This window comes from Pinus tabuliformis, chromosome X (genome assembly GCF_031772625.1).
Source record: "Pinus tabuliformis cultivar Carrire ecotype Pingquan chromosome X, CPIR1, whole genome shotgun sequence".
Classification (NCBI taxonomy): Eukaryota; Viridiplantae; Streptophyta; class Pinopsida; order Pinales; family Pinaceae; genus Pinus; species Pinus tabuliformis.
The window spans coordinates 930228128-930248983 of NC_142308.1; the positions used below are offsets into that span (position 1 = coordinate 930228128).

Here is a 20856-nt window from a genome sequence, read left to right on the forward strand (position 1 = left end):
CCTAAATTATTCTTGGGTGTTAAAATCATAAAATCAATAGGATATTCCCAAGAATCTAAGGATACATATATGTCTTCTAATACACCATCAGGTTTGATTACATATCTATCTGCCAATTGTAATAGTGTAGGTGTATATTGAAGATTAGAAAGTTTTAATTGATTCATAGTTTGTTTTCTCATGATATTTATGGTTTCTCCTCGATAAATCAATGTATTTGGGATCTCTATATCATTGATGTGTGTTTTCACAATGGAACTTCCTGGATCAATATATTTTTGAATTGTTCTTTTACTCATCATGATATCTGCAATTTTTCCAACAAGTTGGATTCTTTTTATTTCCTCACTCTTTCTTCCAGGCTTTTTTATGCTCAAGTCCCTAATTGTCTTTGCAAAAATTGGTATTTCCTTCATAGCTTCAAGAAAAGGAATCTTAATGAAAACATTCTTCAGTTGATCTAACATGTCATAAGTAGGAAATAAAATTTGTTTCTCTATTCCTTCATCAATTTTCAATCTTTTAGGGACGGGTGGTTTTGAAACAAATATTGAAGGATGTTCCAAATAAGGATTGAGTTATTTGGATGTGTTGGAATAACTTGTTTTTTAGTTTCTTCTTTTTTATTATTAAGAAAATTTTCTTCTTCAAGGATCTTTTCTTTTTCACTTTCCTGAATAACAATTGAGGGGGACTTCTTTTCTAATATTCTACCAGATCTAAGTTGAACATTATTTAGATATAGTGGAGTTATCATGTAGGTTTGAAAATTTTGTCCTTCCATACTGTAAAATGGTTGTGAATTTTTATTGTTAGTTGGATTTGGAAGCGGTTGGGAAGGCAATTGATTTGGTATTTGAGGAAATGGTAATGAAAGTTGTGGATTCACATTGTGAGGTAGAGTTTGTTGAACAGTTTGAGGATAATATTGTGGGGGAAAAGTAGGATATGATTGTTGAAATTTTGGATATTGAGGATATTGAGGGAATTTTCCATAAATATTTTTCCATCCTTGTGGCCAAGATTTACGAGGCAATGGGGCATTCCAATTTCTTTGTGAAGATTGTGCAAATGGTTGAGGATTAAAACCTTGAGTTGTATTTGGTTGTGGATTTTTCCAAGGTCTTTTAGCAATAAAACAAAGAAGGTCTACTTGATTTGGTACTCATTCTTCTTGATAAACAACTTTAAGACTTGGTATTTAGGGACATTCTTTTGTATCATGATTTTCCTCACAAATAACACAAGTTTCTATACTTTTTAAATCAAGAGGATATTCTCTCAAGGCATGTTTGTTTCTACACTTAGGATAGAAAATGGACAATGCAACATTTTCAACTTTTTGCTTGTTTTGTATTTTAAGGGTGTCAATTTGTTCACTAAGACTACCTAAAATATTTGTTTTAAAGTTATCAAGAAAAATTCCTAATTCTGCTCTACTTACTATCCCAGTTGCAAATTTATTAATCCTCGATAGAAGAGGATCTCTTGGATTTTTCCCAGTTCTTTCTTTTCCTCTTGAAATGTGTATGCACAACTCACAAATTTCTCCTAGTGATAACTGAGAAATGTATCCCTTACCCATTAGATTGAGAAGATCAATCAATTCATCTCTAATTGATTTTAATAAGAGATATTTCAAAGTTTCCTCATCTAGATTATTCATTTTTTCCCTTTTTACATTGTAAGCGAATCTTTCAACGAAATCTTCAAGATTTTCATCTTCTTTTTGTATAATTTTAAAGACTTCATTTTTACTGTTATGGGGCATACAATAATCCTTATATTTCTCTAAGAATGCAGTTTTCATTTGTTCCCATGTTCTTATGGAGTTTATTTCTAAACCCATAAACCATTTTAATGCTGCATCATTAAGGGTTGTAGGGAATAATTTAAACTTTTGAGCATCATGTAGATAATCATATGATCTACATAAGACTTGAAATTCAAAGAGAAATATCTCAGGGTATTCGCTCCTTAATCCATGAAATATTGGAAGGATAGAGGCTGAGATATTTTTCATTGTTACAGTTGTATCTTCATCGAGGATTGGAAATCCAAAAGGTTCTAGATTTATATTCTCTCCTCTTCGTCTTCCTCCATATCTTCCACCTCCTCTTCCTTGTCTTCCATGTCATTTTCCTCCAATTCTAGGATGTTCACCATTTAAATTAGGTACCTCTCCTTCCCCTTCTCTAGCCATTATAGATTCTTCAGAACTAATATAGGGTTTTGATTCTGGATCTAAGATTGGGTTTTCAATCTCCTCTAGTTTCTCTAGTTCTTCTATGAATGGTTTGAATTAGGTTTATTCTTCTTGTTATTCAATAGGAACTTCAAACTCTTGAGCTAGAAGTTGCTCTCTAGTTAAATATAGGAAAATTATTCCTATTGTTGGGGATGTGTGATCTTCATCGATTACAACTTTTGTTGATGAAGTTGGTGAATATTTTGGTTGGATTTTAGATATTAATACCTTTGGAAGCCTATGTTGGCCTTCTATGGATGGAATTCAAGTTTTTGTGGGTGGTGTGGCACTACGAGGTCATGGTAGAGTGAGTGATGTTGTTGGAATTAAGATCTTTCATCTACCTACAAATCTATGCCTAGAGTCTCTTTCCATATGCATATCATTTTTTTTTAAAGAAATCAAGACTTCTATTTACACTTAACCGGCAATGGCACCGAAATGTTTAGTCAATTCAATGTTTTTAAATTTCTTACATAAATTATTGACCGGAGTTGGTAAACTTGTGAAGTGCAAGTGAACTATTTATGCTAGAAGTCTTTTTGAGTTTATTAAGATTATTATTGTGGATGGTTTTAAGGATTTTCTTTGTTCCTATGTTCCTAATGAAACTAAATATTTACAGTACAATCAATTCTTGAAAATGAAATTAAGACAAGCTATCATGATCTTCGTTAACTGACTATTGTTAGTTACTATGTAAAATGACAAAAACAGAGCTACCTAAACTAATGTTCTAGAAAGATAATTACTTCTATTCTAAAAAGAATTACTTCTATTTAAGGATAAAATTTATAAAACAATCTATATTAAGGTCTATGCTCTGTAATTAACAATCTTACTTGAAATAATAAAAATAAAAGAAGAAAGGATGTGATCTAAGCAAACGTAATTACTTATGAAATGAAGGAGATTTATATACACATTCCTATTTTAGAAAGCATGTAAATGATCTGAAATCGGAAGAAAACAAATGAAAGACTATAAACAAATAATTACAAAGAAATGAAACTACAATAATGCAATTCTCGAAAAAATAATGAAATGAACTGAACTAGATAATAAGCAAATGAATGAACCTCGATTGTCTGCAAGGGGCCTCCACAAAACATCAGGTTTATAACTCTTATCTCAATAACTAATTGTCCATAATATTCATAAGAATACTTCTTCAATTAAAAAGGAATAGAGTCATAGAAATTCAAACTATCACTTACAAATTAAATATATGTCTGCGTGTCTTGTTTTCTATTTACATATATATATATATATATATATATATATATATATATATATATATATATATATATATATATATATATAGCATTCGTGCCCAACAATTTTGAGACTTTCATGCCTTAAAATCTTAAAAGCAATCCTAATCTAAAGGCTAATATGATAATGGAAATTTTAATGCTTCTCGATGATTTTCTATTTGGAAAGAAAATTGGAGAGTCGTGATTGATTTTAACTCTCGCTACTCTGTTCATATATGCATTGAATTGCTTCCTTAACTGCACCACTAGGCGATTCCTTTGATGATTTGGCTTGGGCGAATAGGAGGAGATCCATGAGGAGATAAATCCCTATATTCCCATGTGCTTCTTTCCTTGGTTAGCGTACTAGAATTTGACAAACCATGGAAATAACTATGGAATCATAAAACGGTTGCATATTCATGTTAATTACGTAGATATTACAATCTTTAACTTAATAATAAGGCACATTAATAAATATGAAAAATAAGACATCTAAGTACCTTACCATGTTAAAATCTATTACTTTACTCTTTAATTGAGTTGATAGCAGTGATGAAAAGAGGAAAAATAGATGGAAATGGTGTCAAAAACAAAATAGTCATGAGAATTTACAAAAACCATGCCACCAACAACAAGAGAACCATACGCCAACATGCAAATCCATGCATGTCCAAATCAGCTAAGAAATCACACATGAAAAAGGTTACTTGCAAGTATTCTTGCTAAATTTGCTTGATCATGCTCTTCTTCCTTGATCCTTGCTCTCCTTCCTTTCCTCTTTCTTGTTTTTCCTTCCTTGATCCAAACCCAGAGTGTTATAAGAAAACTCTATGTGACCAAGTTTGAGAGAGAGAGAGAGAGAGAGAATAATGGGAGAGCTCCAAAATTTAATTGACAAAAGGTTAAACTGACAAAAGCCATGAACTAGTCCTTAGAAGCCTTTTTATGAATGAGGCCTCTAATTTCTTCATTTTCCATTATTTTACTTCATTTTCCTCCTCACATGCAACCTATGACCTTTCACCTTAATTTTCTCCTAATTTCCTTTATTTTCATAAATAAATGTGCCAAAAATGTCTTTTTTGCTTTTAATGCCTTTGCCTTAGATTTTGCCAATTTTCCTTAGCCAAAACAAACATCCAGTGATGCCCACTAGGATATCTTTTCCCAACATTCAACTTGGAATAAGTGTCCCTTAACCGTGGTCTTATTTTTCCTTTATTAACTTTTGTTACATGAAATTTTCATCATGGTTGTTATAGGTAGGCCTCAGATATGTAGTGCATAGGACACACATATTATTGAGGATGTTGGTAAGAGTGCTACTCGTAATTATGCAACATTGGATAACAAAACAACAGACCATCAGGCATCTATAATTGAGATGGAAAGTAAGCTTTGTGATCAAGTTATTTCTATTTTGATTGTCGCTCGATCTAATTATAGCTATGTTAGTCCTGACTTGGTGGATAAGTGTGGTTTGAGTAAGAAATTTCATGTAGAATATTGGTTAGTGTAGTTGGCTACAAGTACAAAGAAGTGAGTTAATCATTTGGTACGAGCTTGTGCATTTGATTTTAACGGTATGCCTACTGCAACACACTTGAATGTATTACCATTGGGATCATACATTATGTTTTTGGGCATGGTTTGGCAGTACCTTCATAGAACCAAGGTGGATTTCTATGACAAGGACATTGAGTGCTTGCATGACAATGGGGAACCAAGAGCCTTGCAGGGAAAGAAGAAAGCCACATTAGTTAGGATCGTAACAACTATGTAAGAAAAAGGTAGTCGCAGAAAAGGGTGTGTGTTATTTGTAGTGCACATTTCTAGTGACAACGATAAGGAAGTTGAGGATGAATTTTTTTTGAGTAGGTACCTAGTTATACAACAGTTCAAGGATGTATTTCCTGAGGACATTACATATTTTCCACCTCACAGGAAGGTATACTTTTCCATTGAGTTGGTGCTAGGCGCAACTCCATCATCAAAATTACCTTATAGGATGAAGACACCTGAGTTGGTTGAGTTGAAGTTATAGTTGAAGGAAATGTTGGACAAGGGATACATTAGGCCAAGTGTATCACCTTGGGGTGCACCAATCGTATTTGTGAATAAGAAAGATGGAAATCTGATATTATGCATTGATTACAGGTAGTTGAACAAAGTGACCATCAAGAATAGGTACCTTTTACCGAGGATTGATGACTTGTTCAATCAGTTGAAGGGAGTAGTAGTGTTCTTGAATATTGATTAGAGATCTGGATATCACTAGGTATACATCAAAGAGGAGGACATTTACACTAGATCGAGCATTATGAGTTTGTTTTAGTTCCATTCGGCTTGACTAATGCTCCAGCTACATTTATGTGCTTAATGAATAGTGTGTTGTGTATGTATTTGGATAAGTTTGTTATTTTGTTCATTGATGATATATTGGTATATTCTAAAAATGAGGAAGAACATGCCAATGATTTAGTAGCACTGTTGAGGTTGTTGAGAGATCATCAGTTGTATACTAAGCTTAGCAAGTGTAGTTTCTTTCCAACAGAGGTACACTACTTGGGACATGTTGTTTCCAAGGAGGGCATTACAATAGATCTAGAAATGTTAAGGGCCATCATGGAGTGGGTAGCTCCTAAGAATATAGATGAGGTGATATCTTTCATGGGGTTGGAAAGGATAGGAGGTTCATCAGAAATTATCACATGTTTCTTATGCTATCACATCATTATAGAGAAAATCTTAGACGTTTGAGTGGACAGAGTGTGAGGCTAGTTTTGAGCAGCTTAAGCAGTTGTTGACACATGCACCGGTGTTAAAGATTGCAGATCCAGAAAAAGAGTTTGTGGTATGCACAGGTGCTTGCAATAAGGGACTTGATGGATTCCTTATGCAAGATGAACGGGTGTTATGTTATGGTTCGCGAAAACTAAATGAGCATAAGCAGAACTACCCCACACATGATCTTGAGTTGGCATCGATTATACATGCAATGAAGATGTGGAGACATTATCTTCTGGGCCAAAGAATTATATTGATGGGTGATCATAGTAGTTTGCAGTATCTATTTGACCAACTGAATATGAATGGTAGGTAGGCTCGGTGGTTGGCCATGATTAGTGAGTTCAATTTTGAGATTAAATATATCAAAGGTAAGATAACAGAGTGAAAAATTCTCTTAGCAGAAAGATATAGGTAAACCACTTAACCGTTATGAGCTTCTATGGGAAAAATTTATATGATAGGATCTTGTAGGCAGGTCAACAAGATGTCAGATATATGGAGATTATGCACATGTTGTAGCAGAGTACAAGTGGTAGTACAGGTACATGTATAGGTGGTAGTACAGGTATAGGTTAAGGTGCAGGTGATAGTACAGGTACGGTGTAACAGCCCTGGTGAAAATTCCATGTAATAAAAGTTAATAAAGGAAAAAATAATAACCACGGTTGATGGAACACTTATTCTAAGCTGAATGTTGGGAAGGCATCCTAGGGGGTGTTCATTTGGTTGTTTATGGCTAAGTAAATTGGCAAAGGCAATGGTTAAGGCTTTGGAAAGGCTTTTGGTACATTTATTTATGAAAATAATGGAAATTAGGAGAAAAGGGAGGTGAAAGGCCACAGGTTGCATGTGAAGAGTAAATTGAAGGAAAATAATGGAAAATGAAGAAAATAGAGGCCTCATTCATAAAAAGGCTTTTGAGGATTAGTTGCTAACCTTTTGTTAGTTTAGTTTTAGATCTCTCTCATTATTCTCTTTCTCTGTCACACACTCTTGGACACTTAGAGTTTTCTTGGAGCATTTTGGCATTGGATGAAGAAAGGAAAAGAAGGAAAGAGGAAGCAAAGATCAAGCAGGGAAAGGCAGGATCAAGCATCTACAACTGGATTCGTTGTAGGTATTGTTTTGCATGTCTATTTTCCTTGCTATATTTGGATGCATGGTATCGCATGTGGTTATTTTGTTGTTTTGGCATGGGTTTTTCTAGGTGTAACAATGTTTTTAGCCTACCCTTGCCATTTCCAGATAACCATGGTGTGATGGGGTTCTTATGTTTTGGTTGAGATGTATTGCTAGATGGATTCAAAGTTGAGTGGGATGGATCTTTGAATGATAGAGAACATGGCCTAGTGGTTCCTCAACTGGACTGTGGATCATGGTAAAGCCACTGGCTTAGTGGCCCATGACCCAGACTATGAGTTGTGGTAAAACCAAGATTGTGTTGCCTTGGTGAGCCTAGGAATCCTTGTTAGTGAATGGCAAGATATATGGTAAAGGAAAGAGGTGGTTTTCTCTCCGTTGAGCCTAGTAATCTTGGATTTGAAATATGCAGTAAAGTTTGGAGAGTGGGTTTCGGTTGAGGGCCTAGTGATCTGGGTTTGGATTGTGGTAAAGCCTGAGAGACTAGGAGATAGGAAAATTCCTCATAGTGTAGGTGGAAAAATCTGGTGGCATCCATGCTTGTTTGCACTAGTAATTGGGTGGAGATCACGATAAAGCCTATTATGACATGTTCATCGTGTTGGCCTAGTGATCCAGGATGGATTATGGTAAAGCATGGTTTCTATTGATGAGGTTGAGGTGGTTTAGCCTCGGTATGCCCTGGTTGGTTCTTTTGGTTTGAGTCCCACATTCATGCTTGGAATATGGCACGGGGGTGAATGGCTTAACAAAGATTTTGCTTAGCCATTCTATGGTCGAGTGGAACATGGAAGTCCCATCCCAAGTTTGGTTTTGCATCACTTTAATGAAAGCTTATTTCTCCTTGAATTTCTATGGGGATTTTGATGGATTATATGTTGTTTATATGGTTGTACTTTCATGAGTATTTGTGTCATTATTATGCTAGTTATATGTTTGCTTTCTGTTTTATGACAACAGCTATGTATGGCTCTCAACATGCTTTTGCTTGTAAATGAGTGGATAATGTATCTATGGCCTAATAGATGGTAATTTGGAAATGACATGAGGGAAAAATGGTTCATAGTGATTCTCAAATAAGTATGAGATCACTACACTTAATTCTGTTCTTTACACCTGTAGGTTACATGTTGATGATATCTTTGGTGAAATGCCTGTCATGGCTAGTAGGGATCTAATTAAGGTCTTGTTTAACTTATTTGTTTTTGCATCACTGTTTCGATGTTCTTTGACTGATCTTAAGCTATCATTCGATTCTAGGTAGTGACATGGGCTCTAGGCTTGAAAAAGTGGCTCAAATCTTGGGGTCATTGGCATAACACTAGCAAATTGGTTCTTTGGACACTGGCAGGCAAGCTTGTGAGAGCGAATTTGGGGTTTTGGATTTTGTGATGCTTATAACATGAGAGTGATTGAGGCTTATGATGTCCAAAACATCAGTGGGACCCAGGGACAAGATGTTTGAGTGGCTGGCATGTCTCCTAAGGGTTCTATTTTTGATGTGGATAGGTTGGTTGATGTGTTCTATAGATTCCACTTCCTTAAGGTCACATAGGAGGTTGAATCCAATCATAGTAGCCTCTCATCGCATGTTTACCCTGGTTGGTTGGTTACTTGGGTATATGTGTGAGGAGGGTGTTAGAGAGTGGTATCAGAGCATGGTTCACCCCTCATATTGGATGTGTGGTTTGTGTTGGTCATGCATGCATGTAATTTGCATGTGTGCCTCTTACACTTTCATTCCATGTGCTTGTTACATTTTCTTGATGATTGATTATGGTTGAAGTAAGGTTGTTATAGAGAATTTGATGTTGATCTTATGGAATGCATCATCATGAGTATATGATTGGTTACATATTGTTACATGTCACTTACATTTTTATTTTATGTTGCCTACTTACATCCTTATATGTCAGGCTACATTATTGTAGGTTTGATTACATGTATCAGTATTGTAGGTTGGTTACAAGGATTGATCACTTATGCTCAACTACATGCATCTATGTGTATGTGTAGTTGATTTGACATTGCTTATGCATGTTGATGGTTGCATGTGGCAATGTGTACAATGGAGTAATGTTTGTTTTCATGCATGAGGTCATAGCATGCATTGTTGATATGGCATTGCATTGATGAATGGACCCTATCTAGAAAGATATTTATGTGTTAATGCATTTATTTGCGTGTGTATCTATGTTGTTATGATTATGTTATACATGTATCATGTTGATTTTATGATCTTGAAGACGAGGTATCCTCCTAAAATTATATAAAGGTACATTGATTTATTGTGATTTGGTTTATCTGACATATTATGCATTGCAGGAAAGAGACCAAATGGCTAGCAAGTTGGTAGACTACATAGAATCTCCCTATGAATCATATGGGAAGTGTGGCATGGGGCACTCTTTGTATTTGGTAGACACATTAAGAAGCTTAAAGGAAGAGATAAGGATTTCTAAGGAAGATAATGATCAGATCATATAGACACAAGAGAAATAAGTATAGGTTAATGATATACTCATTCATAGTTTGTCAGACATGCAATGACAAGGGCCACTTTGAATCAGCCATGGACATGAGCTAATGGGGCATATGGAAATAGGTATCCTGGTAGGCATAGGTTGGATAGATATGACACGGTGAGAGATGGAAGGTTGTTGGACACTTCGGATAGGAGGGGTGATGAGAATAGGTATTATTCTAGTTCTATTTATGATAAACATCATGATCGTCATCATTATCATCCATACATGAGGAATGATAGGGGATAATTGCAAGATGAGTTTAAGAAAGTGAAGCCACCTGCTTTTGATGGAGATGTGAAGAAGCTAGAAGATGTAGAGGCTTTGATACTTGGGATGGACAAATTCTTTGGGTCGATTGATTAGACAGATAACATGAAGGAAAGATTAGCGATCTTCAGGTTGAAGGCTAAAGTAGACATTTGGTGGGAATATTTTAAACAGGTCATAGAAAACATGACAGATGATTTGAGTTGGTGAGAATTCAAGGGGATTTTTAGGAAGAAGTACTTGTCATAGAGGTACTACGACAGTAATGCCAAGGAATTCTATGAGATAAATATGGGATCAATGACAAATGAATAATACATGACCAAGTTTCTAGAGTTATTGAGGTATGTATCGTATCTTACTGATGAGAAGGGTAAAGTTCAGTGATTTTTCAGTGGTTTTTCGTTAGCATTAGAGACTGGATTGAGTATGATGAGCCTCGGTCACTTGAGGAAGTTATTAGGAAATTGAAGCATTTCTATGAACAATAAAAGTGTAAGAATGAATCTCAACAAGGATGGAAAGGAAAAGACAAAGGTAAAGGTAAATGACAGCCTAAGTTCACAAGGCCTCATCATGCAGATGAGAAAGAGAATGTGGAACCGCATAAGAGATTTAATGCAGCTAGATAGGGACATGAGTCAGAACAACATCATAGAGGTGTTGGTATTAGTCAGTTGGAGTGTTCAACATGTGGCAAGGAACACCTTAAGAGAGACTGTTCATAGAATCAGGGTGATAGGCCATAGATATATAGTGCACAAGAGGCACAAATTGTTGGGGATGTTGGGCAGAGCATTCCTCGTACCTATGTAGCAGTGGACAATAGACAGGTAGAACACGAGGCATCTATAATTGAGATGGATGGTACACTTTGTGATCAATTTATTTCTATTTTGATTTACCCTAGATCTAATTATAGCTATGTTAGTCCTAAGTTGGTGGATACGTGTGGTTTGAGGAAGGAATTACATGCAAAGTATTGGTTAGTGCAGTTGGCTATAAGTGTTAGTTCTAGTCTTCACAGCCTGTCACCAGTGATCAAAATGTGCTTTTACTATGTCTGGTTTTCAGAGATGTTTTTCACATGAGCTTTAGTGCAAAACATTTCATAAGTGTGTTCATCAGAAGTGGCTCGGAAAGATCTTTCCAATGGTATATCACACTCCTGAAACCAGCTTTTGGATCAGAAGATATGACCGAATGAATGATTGACTCAAAGATCTCCCAGTGCAGCAGTTCATGTATTTAATGATCCTAAGGAAAAGGAGATGTAGTTCTTGGTAATTGAGAACCTGCTTCCAATTCGTGGCATAGGGCACTGTACATTGTTGACAGTGATATTATTTTGAATGAAAAATATCTTCAGTTTGCTAAGGTGGCTAGACCATCAATGGCTATGCAGACGTATCATCAAGCTCTACATAGTCTGTTGAAGTGTCCACCAAATGGTTCAATTGTTCTTGACCATGCTATAGCACTAGCTATCCATATGCAGCAGGATTTCAAGAGACTGTTGGGGCCATCAAACCATAGAAGCACAAACCCTCCACTTACTATAGTTACTGGGAAGTGGGTTTGCAAGAAAAGTAGAACTAAAGGTAAAGTTCATTGTTGGTGAGGAGATTGCAACTTTTCTTGTTTCCTGTAAATTTCTACTGCCCAAGGCTTGGAAAGAATCTTTTCATGCAAGCAGAAATGTTTCTTTATCAAGTATACTAATGTATGTTGTAGAGTTTATTTAATGATGTATTAATAGTATTATACGTGACAGAGACCATTAGTTAATTACTCATTTAAGTCAAGAGAGTTGAAAATATCAAGATGCACCTATGCTATGATGTGCAAATTAGATATTTAGATAATTCATGCCTCTACTAAACCTAATTTCTCAAGGGGAGATTGGAAAATGAAGAACAACATCAGTGATTGACACAGACATCTTACAACCAACAACTTAGTTGTTGTATCAGTCTTTTTCTCTCACCAATATCAATGCCAAATTCAAATGATACGAAGGCTACAGGATTTCTAGACATGCAGTCCACTGAAATAGGCAAGAGATGTATCACTTTGGATGATATGTTTTCAGGATGGTTTATTGAAAGATGGTTTAGCTTCCTATGATGGAACCTAATAATCAATGGGCCATTATTTCTTCATCTCAATTTTGGTATGAAGGATAAATAGAACAAAACTCAATTATGTGAAGTTTAATGAATTGGAATATTACTCAGATAATCCTGTCATGGGTGATCACGATATGAATTTTTTGGGCTACTCAACCATCAACTTCTTTCCTCCAATGATTCAATATGTTGTTGCAGGTGTTAGGAATTGTGGATGAGATGCAATTCATGAATTTAAAATGCTTGTTAGAGAAGCACACAAGCATGGTATTGAGGTGCTGATGGACGTTGTATTTAATTACATTGCTTCTGGGGCCAACTATCCTCACTCAAGAAAGTGATTGATCTAGTATATTATTCTGGTGCTATGAAGTTATGTGTTGGGGCCTTGTCTTCTTATTTGGAGGCACTCCATTTTTCTTAAGGCACAAGGCAACTGTCATTCTTGATGAAGGTGAACCTTATGGCAGCCTCACAGTAGGTTTTGAGATGCTTGAGGCTCCAACACAATTATCACAAGTTGAGTTGGAGAGGCACATTAATGTAGAATTCAACTCCTGAATGGGATCCTCGCTTTTGTCATCAGATGAAGAGGATGGAGCTCTCATTGAATATCAGAAAGAAATCAAACATTTTGTGAAGCTGGTGAAGAAATACACATCCTTCTTAAATCCAGAAGTAGGTTTTCGTGCTGCCATGATGTGTGTGCAGGCTTCTTTCTCGCTTTGTTCATTGTTGGAGAAGGAAGGCTTGATATTATCTCCATATCTCTTAGAGCGGGCTCAACTGTATTGGGAACGGGCTTTACAGGAAAACTTAAAGCAGGTTGACGAAGATATCTGTGCTATTACAGAAAGTGATGATTTGGTCCTCACTTTACCAGTTAATGATATTCTTTTGAACCACACATCACAGATACAAAATGCTGCTAGTTTCATTTGTTAAGTTAAGTTGTCTAATAGTGCATTCAAATTTATTTCAGTGGTACAGGGCACTGTAGAACGCTTAACCCCATTCGTAATTGTGCACTTTGGAGGGAGTATTCTGAAATGGATTGCTTGACTTTTTGAAAGCTATATGAACACTTGTATGGGAGCTATACCCTATACCTCGGAAGAGGAAAATAACACAGAGTTCATAGATAACTCTAATTTGATTTGTGCGGAAATAGAGACTCAACAGCTTGCCCTTTTGGGAAATGCGTCAACCCTTGCTGATGAACTGATACCACTTTCTATCTCAAAATTTTTGGGACAACAAACTGAAAACCAAGAATGCACATTCAAAATAGTAGCAACAGAGCAGCTTGCATCACTCCCTGTAGAACTCAAGGAGTGGAGATGCCATCTTCAACGTGTAGGAGACATATTGAGAGATCCGTTTTGTTAGCCATATGTCCTTGGCCTCATATATTCTAGAGAAGGCACTATGCAATTGACTAGAACTACATACCTAAATGGGAAGAATGAGGATTTATTTGGGATGCAGATACAATGCCCTCTTTGTCTTTCTAGGCATTATTCATGAAATTGAATGAGCTTTCACAGGTTGTTGCAATTGTGTTGGTTGGAAAACACAAGGTGGTGAAGCAATTGCTCACAAAGCTTCCTTGACAATGACAATGGATCAGACAAGAATGAGCGTAGAAAGAGGAATGATCATTTTAAGGATGAAAGAAATGATAGATGTCATCGTGTGAAATTTTATAATGATAATAATGTATGTTATTATTGCAGCCCCACTTCTGAGGAAATATTTGCTGATAGACATGAAATGAGACATGACATTAGATCATAGCATAGGAAACTAGACAGTAGTAGCCATCGACATGAAGGGATACATTCAAGGAGTTCATATGATAAATATGAAAGTAGGAACAGAAATAGGTCCTGTGATAGGAAGCAGAGTAGTTTTGATGACAAGTATGAAAGTGGTGTCTCATCTAATGGATATAAGCCCGCTGAAACTTATGTTTCATATGTCAGTGGACACAGTAGTAAAGAGCACAACCAAGCAAGCAGGCATGTAGTAAAGAGCACAACCAAGCAAGAAGCCATGATAGATGGGGAATGTATGCAGACATAATGCTTCTTCTAAAAAAGTTCACAAAATCATTATCATTGAACTTAGATAATGTGGAAGATTTGGAAACAAGTGAGATATTTTAGGATTAAAATCAGTGAATAATCAAGTCTCGGATTCGAGCATATGGAGATCAACTTTTGAAAGAAGAAAATTAGTGGTAAAAACTGAAGTGTCAGAGTTTCTAGACACAAATCCAGCAGTAGTTGAGGAAAATATTAGATCTTAGGGCTCAATATCAGCAGTCAAAGGGTGAAATGGCAGTGGAAAGGCAGATTTTGTGGAATTCCACCCTTAAAGGAAGTAGATCTTGACCAAAAATCACTGATTGGTTTTCAAAACAACGTTATTTTCCATAGTTCATGAGAGTTTCTAAATATTGTTTAGTTTATAATATTGTTTTATGATAGGATTTCATTATTAATTTTAATTTTATTTTTTATTTCCTATGTTGAGGAAATTAAAATGACTTTGTAATATTATATAAATAGGATTAGTTTGAAAGAATGGGGGTTCGATTTTGTAGCATAGTGAGGTTGCTTTGGATTGTGTAAAGCTTTTTCTGAATATTATTTTTAATGGAGCAGTTTCTCCCCTTTAGATTTGGGATCCATCACGATGTTTAATGTCCAACATGTTTTCTTGTAAATTCACTTACATACTTTGTTTCTTTTGCTAATTCTTGTTACAGCATTATCTAAGGGAAGTATTATGAATCCATCCACACACGATGCTCCTTTTGCAATGATTTTTTGTTAAATGTAGTGGTTATATTTGCAGAATCCATCCTTTGTTAGATGCTCTATTGAGTAACCCTATGTTTCTCTTTCTTCCAATGCTGCCATTGTAGATCCATCCCCTGATTGATGCCTGCTAGGCAGCCAACTTTACCCTCTTTTATTCTCTCATTTACATCTTTTATCTGGTTGAGAATTGTGCCTACTTTGCCCCAAGTTTGACGACAGAAATTGACATTGACTCCATAGCCCAATGGTCCTTTATCTTGTTGTTTTTGACCCAAAACTTTCAAACAAATCCCGTGACTTTATAGCTAGCCTAAGATGAATTTATTGCAGCCACCCTTCATTGGAAAAGAGAGATCCCTCTCTGGTCTGGAAGGGCTAGATTCCAGATCAAAATCTTGGTCTGTGGTTACCTTGGGATTGCCTTTTCTCAGCCTTGAGGTACAATCCTGAGTGCTAATATATTGACGTCGTTGCCAGGGAATGAGGTGAAAGATCTTCTCCGGGAAAGACTGTTCAAGTTGTAGATCTGATTGTTGATGGTGGACAACAATCAGACACATATGAAGGCTAAAACATCTGCCTGGCGAATCCACTGTTCGAAATCCCGAGTTTCAAAGTATTGATGGTGGCTCCACTAGCTAAATGAAGGACTAAGATGTTGTTTCTAATTATTCAAGGTATTCATGTATCGATTTTTCTAATCTTCCTGGTTTTCCTAATCAATTACCGAAGGATGCATATATTTTGAGCAATGGCCATAAATTCAATGGGGAAGATTTGACTTTGACTTTTGAACATATAGCAAATTTTAAAACATTTGTGGAAATTCTTAGAGTAAAAAAAGAAGATGTCTTCATCAGATTATTCTTTGATTCGTGTTAAGGAAAATATAGAAGATGGATTAAAGGTTTTCCTATCAGATCTATTAAGTCATTTGCATATTTTTGGCATACCTTTCTTGAAACATGGATGGAGAAGGAGGAAGAATTCAAAATAGAGGTGACCTCTATTCAAGGCTTTAGAGAATGGGAAGATATGTGCACAAATGATGAGGTAGATGAGAACTTTGCTTCATCTCTTTCTTCTTATTTGAAATCCTGTCAATGTAGCCATGAAGATAAGATGGATATTTTGCAAGAGTTTGCCATTAAAATTGAAGAGATCTTTCCATGTTGGAGATCCAAATACAGTCCCAGGATCTGGACTGTCAAGTCCCATTCTTTGGGGACCTTTTTCAGCAGAAGGAAGGAAAGGTAAGGCCACCCTTGGATGTTTGCATTGACAGTTTGCAGCTGGAAGCATATGTTGAGGAGTTAGGGCAGCAGACATGGTCTGGTTTCTATGATCATGTTGTTGCATATATGGAATATTTTTTCAGTTTGAATGACAAACTAAATTGTCTTTTACATAGGTAGAAGCATTGTGTGCCTGTATGGCTATCAGCATTTCCAATTATGTCCTGGTTCAAGCATGTTGACACCTAATCCTCTACGGTTGGGTGAACCTGGAATGTGAATAGTCATCAGAAGATGAACTGAGCAGTCATATTCTTGTACATAACAATAGCTACCTAATGTAATAAATCGAATCAGTTTTTCTGAGTTTTATGCCAAACTGGAGTTACTCCTGGCCTGACATGGTATCAGAGCCAGCTCCTTGTTTTAGCTATTATGCTCCTTGTAACTCCTCTGTCCTGACCTCTGCCTCTGCCTCTGCTTTATTCCCTTCTGTTATGAAATAATCTGCCTCTGCCACTACGCTCTGTCCATAACGCTTGTCTCTGACCTGCATAGGCCTGACCGCATCTGAAATTGAACAGTCAAGGTTCGAATCTCCATTATGGCACCCATTCGCACCATTCCATTGAAACACTGTTCAATTGGAACGCTGTTGAATTGACTGTGTATGGTGGTATTGAACGCTGTCCCTCACATTGACGTTGCCGCACAATTCCAGCAGATACCTGAGGCGCTCCACATCAAGCCTCGAACACGTCCCCTGTCGGTACCTTCTTCAATGGGTACGCTGTCAAGCTGTAGCACAGAATGTTGAGAAATTTCGGGCTGCCTGCGCTATATCTCTATTGGTAATGGTATCAAAGCATATCAATATATTTTTATTTTGCTTCACGTTTGGTGAACGTCCATGGAAGCCCATATATGTTACGAGAGATGGTTGGAAACAACCCAGTTTTTTTGAAAAATGAAAAATAGCATCCTTGATTAATCGCTTGCATCAAGAAGTGCTCTTTGGAATGGTTACTTGTTTGAAAAGCTATGCCAGAGATCGTATAATGTATTTCTCGTCAGCTCGTCTGGCATTCAAGTGCCTCAAGGCATGTTGAATGCGGCTAAAGATTGGTTGGAATGGTGCGGAATGTGCCGCGATACATGAAGAGGGACGCCGACGGGATGCCCTGTAGAAGGCTTTATTTGGTTGAAGGCACTGTGAATCGAACCTTCGCATCCAACTCTCATTAAATTCTCACCGCTCACTCTCCGGTGTTTTATGCAAGATTTTTGTCCACTAAAAAAAAGCGCACAACTTTTTATATACATATGCCATTGCATGTTTCAATTTGGAATGGTATCGAATGCCTGTTTCAAATAAATGCTGCTGACATATATTTTGAAGTTTTCAAATAAATACGCTTGCTGCCTGATTCAAATAAGTTCGAATTTAAAATAAGTTTTGTGCGCTGGCCTCCATAACTTGGTTTAATGCTTTGCCGAAGTTGACCGCTGTAAATTACAGTTCAAAGAATGTGCATGACCATGATATTTATAGGTGAAGTTTTATGAGATTTATATAAGATTTATAAGGTGAAGTTTTATGAGGGTTATATGATGGACTTATATGAAACTTATATGAGGTTTATGTAAGGTGAATTTATACAATAATGGATTTATAGGGGTCACATTGTGGATTTGAAATCCTTTGAGTTGCCCTTTTGAGTACAACTTCATTGTATATCAGCAGAAAGGTTTTTTTTTATCAGCAGAAGTATTTTTTTATCAATGAAAGTTTTTTATCAGCAGAAGTTCTTTTTATCAGCAAAAGTTTTTTTTATTAGCAGAAGTATTTTTTTACAGAATGCATTCAATCATCTCTATGGTAGGAATAGTTCTCACTGGCAAGGAGAACTATCCTGAATGGTCCCGGATGATAAAACACACCCTCATCTTCAATGAGTTGTGGAAAAGAGTGTGTGTCGGAGAAGGAGACAATGACCCAGTGCAGCCTACATCAGACAAAGAGCTCGTCATTTGGGAAAACAAGAACTGCAAAGCCTATGGATTAATCGCAGCATCTGTAAATGAAGAAGTGAGTCACCATATTTCATCATATTCAACTGCCTTTGAAGCTTTACAAAAGCTGAAAGAACTCTATGACTCACATTCTGCACTTGAAGTTGTTTAGCTCATGATTAAACTCTTCACGCTTGAACTGAAAAATAATGATCCTCTTGCTCTTGCATCTGAAGTAAAGTCTATAATGCATGATATAAATCCACTAAGGTTGAGCTGGATATCCCTCTTATTGCTTTTCTCAAGGCACTCTATCCTACCTACTCCAATTACCTTGAGTCTTTACAAGCAAATGGAAATCTTAAAGATATAACCTTTGACTCTCTTGTGAAAAAGTTTGCTGAAAGAGAGAAAGCCTTTGGAAAGAAGACAACTCCTGAATCTTTTGAAGAGACTATGTGCCTTGCTCATAAAGAAAAGCATCTTGCTCAAGATTCTACAAGAGGAAGAGGTGGACGAAGAGGAAGAGGAAGATACTTCAGAGGCAGGGGGGGCAAACATTCTCAAGGAGAAAAGGCAGACTTGCATTCGCTGCAAACGAAATGGATCACATGATGCTTCTACATGCAAGCTACCATGGGACAAAATTGAGTAGAAAAGAAACCAGCAGAAAGGTAAAACTGATGATACAGAAAAAGGTAAAGCACCTGAATCCGCTCACTATATTGAGGCACAATGTAACATTGGAGTAAATGAAGATTTGTTTAATGCTTCACTTGCTTGTTCGAAAAGTGATTGGTTGCTTGATTCAGGAGCAACCTGTCATATGACTCATAGAAAAGATTTTTTTGAAGATTTCACTGACAATGTTGATGGAGCAGTATACTTTGCATATCAGTCAAAAATCAAGCCATGAGGGCTTGGCACAATCAGGCTTAAATTGCCTAGTCTTCCAGACTTTCTTCTGGATCATGTTCTATATCTCCCACAACTCAAGAGAAACTTGCTGTCGTTGGTCCACATCCACCAGCAAGGTCACTCCATTAATATGTTTGATGGCAAGCTTGAGGTAAGAAAAGCATCTGACCACTCACTTGTCATGAGGGGAATAGAAGAAGAAAGGCTTCTCAAACTGCAAGGAACCTCTGCTCATGCACAACATTTCTCATATATTTCTCATCATGAGGAAGGTACACTTCCATCAAGTTTATTATGGCATGCTAGATTTGGACATTTAAACTATGACAGTCTCCGCTTATTGAAGAAAAATGGTGTTGCTGGTTTGCCTACAATTCCTAGGAAACATAAGCAATGTGATGCTTGCATTCTAGGAAAGCATAGCAAACAATCTTTTCATCATTCACATTCAAGAGCACATAGGAAGCTTGAACTCATTGATTCAGATTTATGTGGTCCAATGCCTATTCCTTCTGCAAATGGAAATAAATATATCATGACATTTATTGATGATTACACCAGAATGTGTTGGGTTTATTTATTGAAGAACAAATCTGATGCTTTTCAAACATTTAAGAATTTTCATAAATGGATTGAAAATGATGCACAATCTCATATTGGTATATTCACACTGATAATGGAAAAGAATATACATCAAATGAATTTGAAAACTATCTTCTCCAACATGGGATCAAACATCAAACCACTGTGCCTTATAATCCCCAACAGAATCGTGTAGCTGAAAGAATGAATAGAACAATCTTGAATATGGTACGATCCATGCTTTTCTTCAAAAATGTGAAGATAATGTTTTGGGCTAATGCTGTTCTATGTGCTGCATATATAAAGAATAGATGTACATCTAATGCTATAAGAAACAAGACTCCTTATGAATTGTGGTATGGACATGTTCCTTCGGTAAAACATCTCAGGATCTTTGGTTCCACTTGTTATGCTTTGATACCAAAGGTACATAGAAACAAACTTGGTGCTAGAAGTCGTAAGTGTATCTTCCTGGGGTATTCAAACACCTCTAAAGCATACCACCTCTATGATGAAGTAAATAAAAAGTTTGTTGTATCTAGAGATGTCATTTTTCTTGAATCATCCAAATCTGACAATGTTGTTGAGCAGCAACTTGATCGCTTGGATAGATTCGCAAAAATGAAATCATTTCAAGAATTTGATAATCATATTCCACATCTTGAAGGGGGGATTCCTATACTAGAACAACATGTGGAATCTTCTTCTTCTGAAGAACAATCTCCTCTGCATGAAACTCCAACAACGGATGATGCTTTAAGTGATGTAATTGATAGAATTGGGAGACTCAATCTTGATTCAGTCCCAACTCAATCAACAGAGCAGCCTGGACCATCTCAGAAAGGTCCCCCAAAGTGGCTGATAAAGACACTTGAAAGTGTTCATCCTGATGAAATTGGAAAAAGAGGAACCAGAAATT

At 36.4% G+C, this 20856-nt stretch overlaps 1 pseudogene; it reads left to right on the top strand.

Moving 5' to 3' along the window:
- The first annotated feature begins 12922 nt into the window (after positions 1–12922).
- LOC149142740 (exocyst complex component EXO84C-like) lies at positions 12923–13974 on the top strand (annotated as a pseudogene).
- The last annotated feature ends 6882 nt before the right edge of the window (positions 13975–20856 follow it).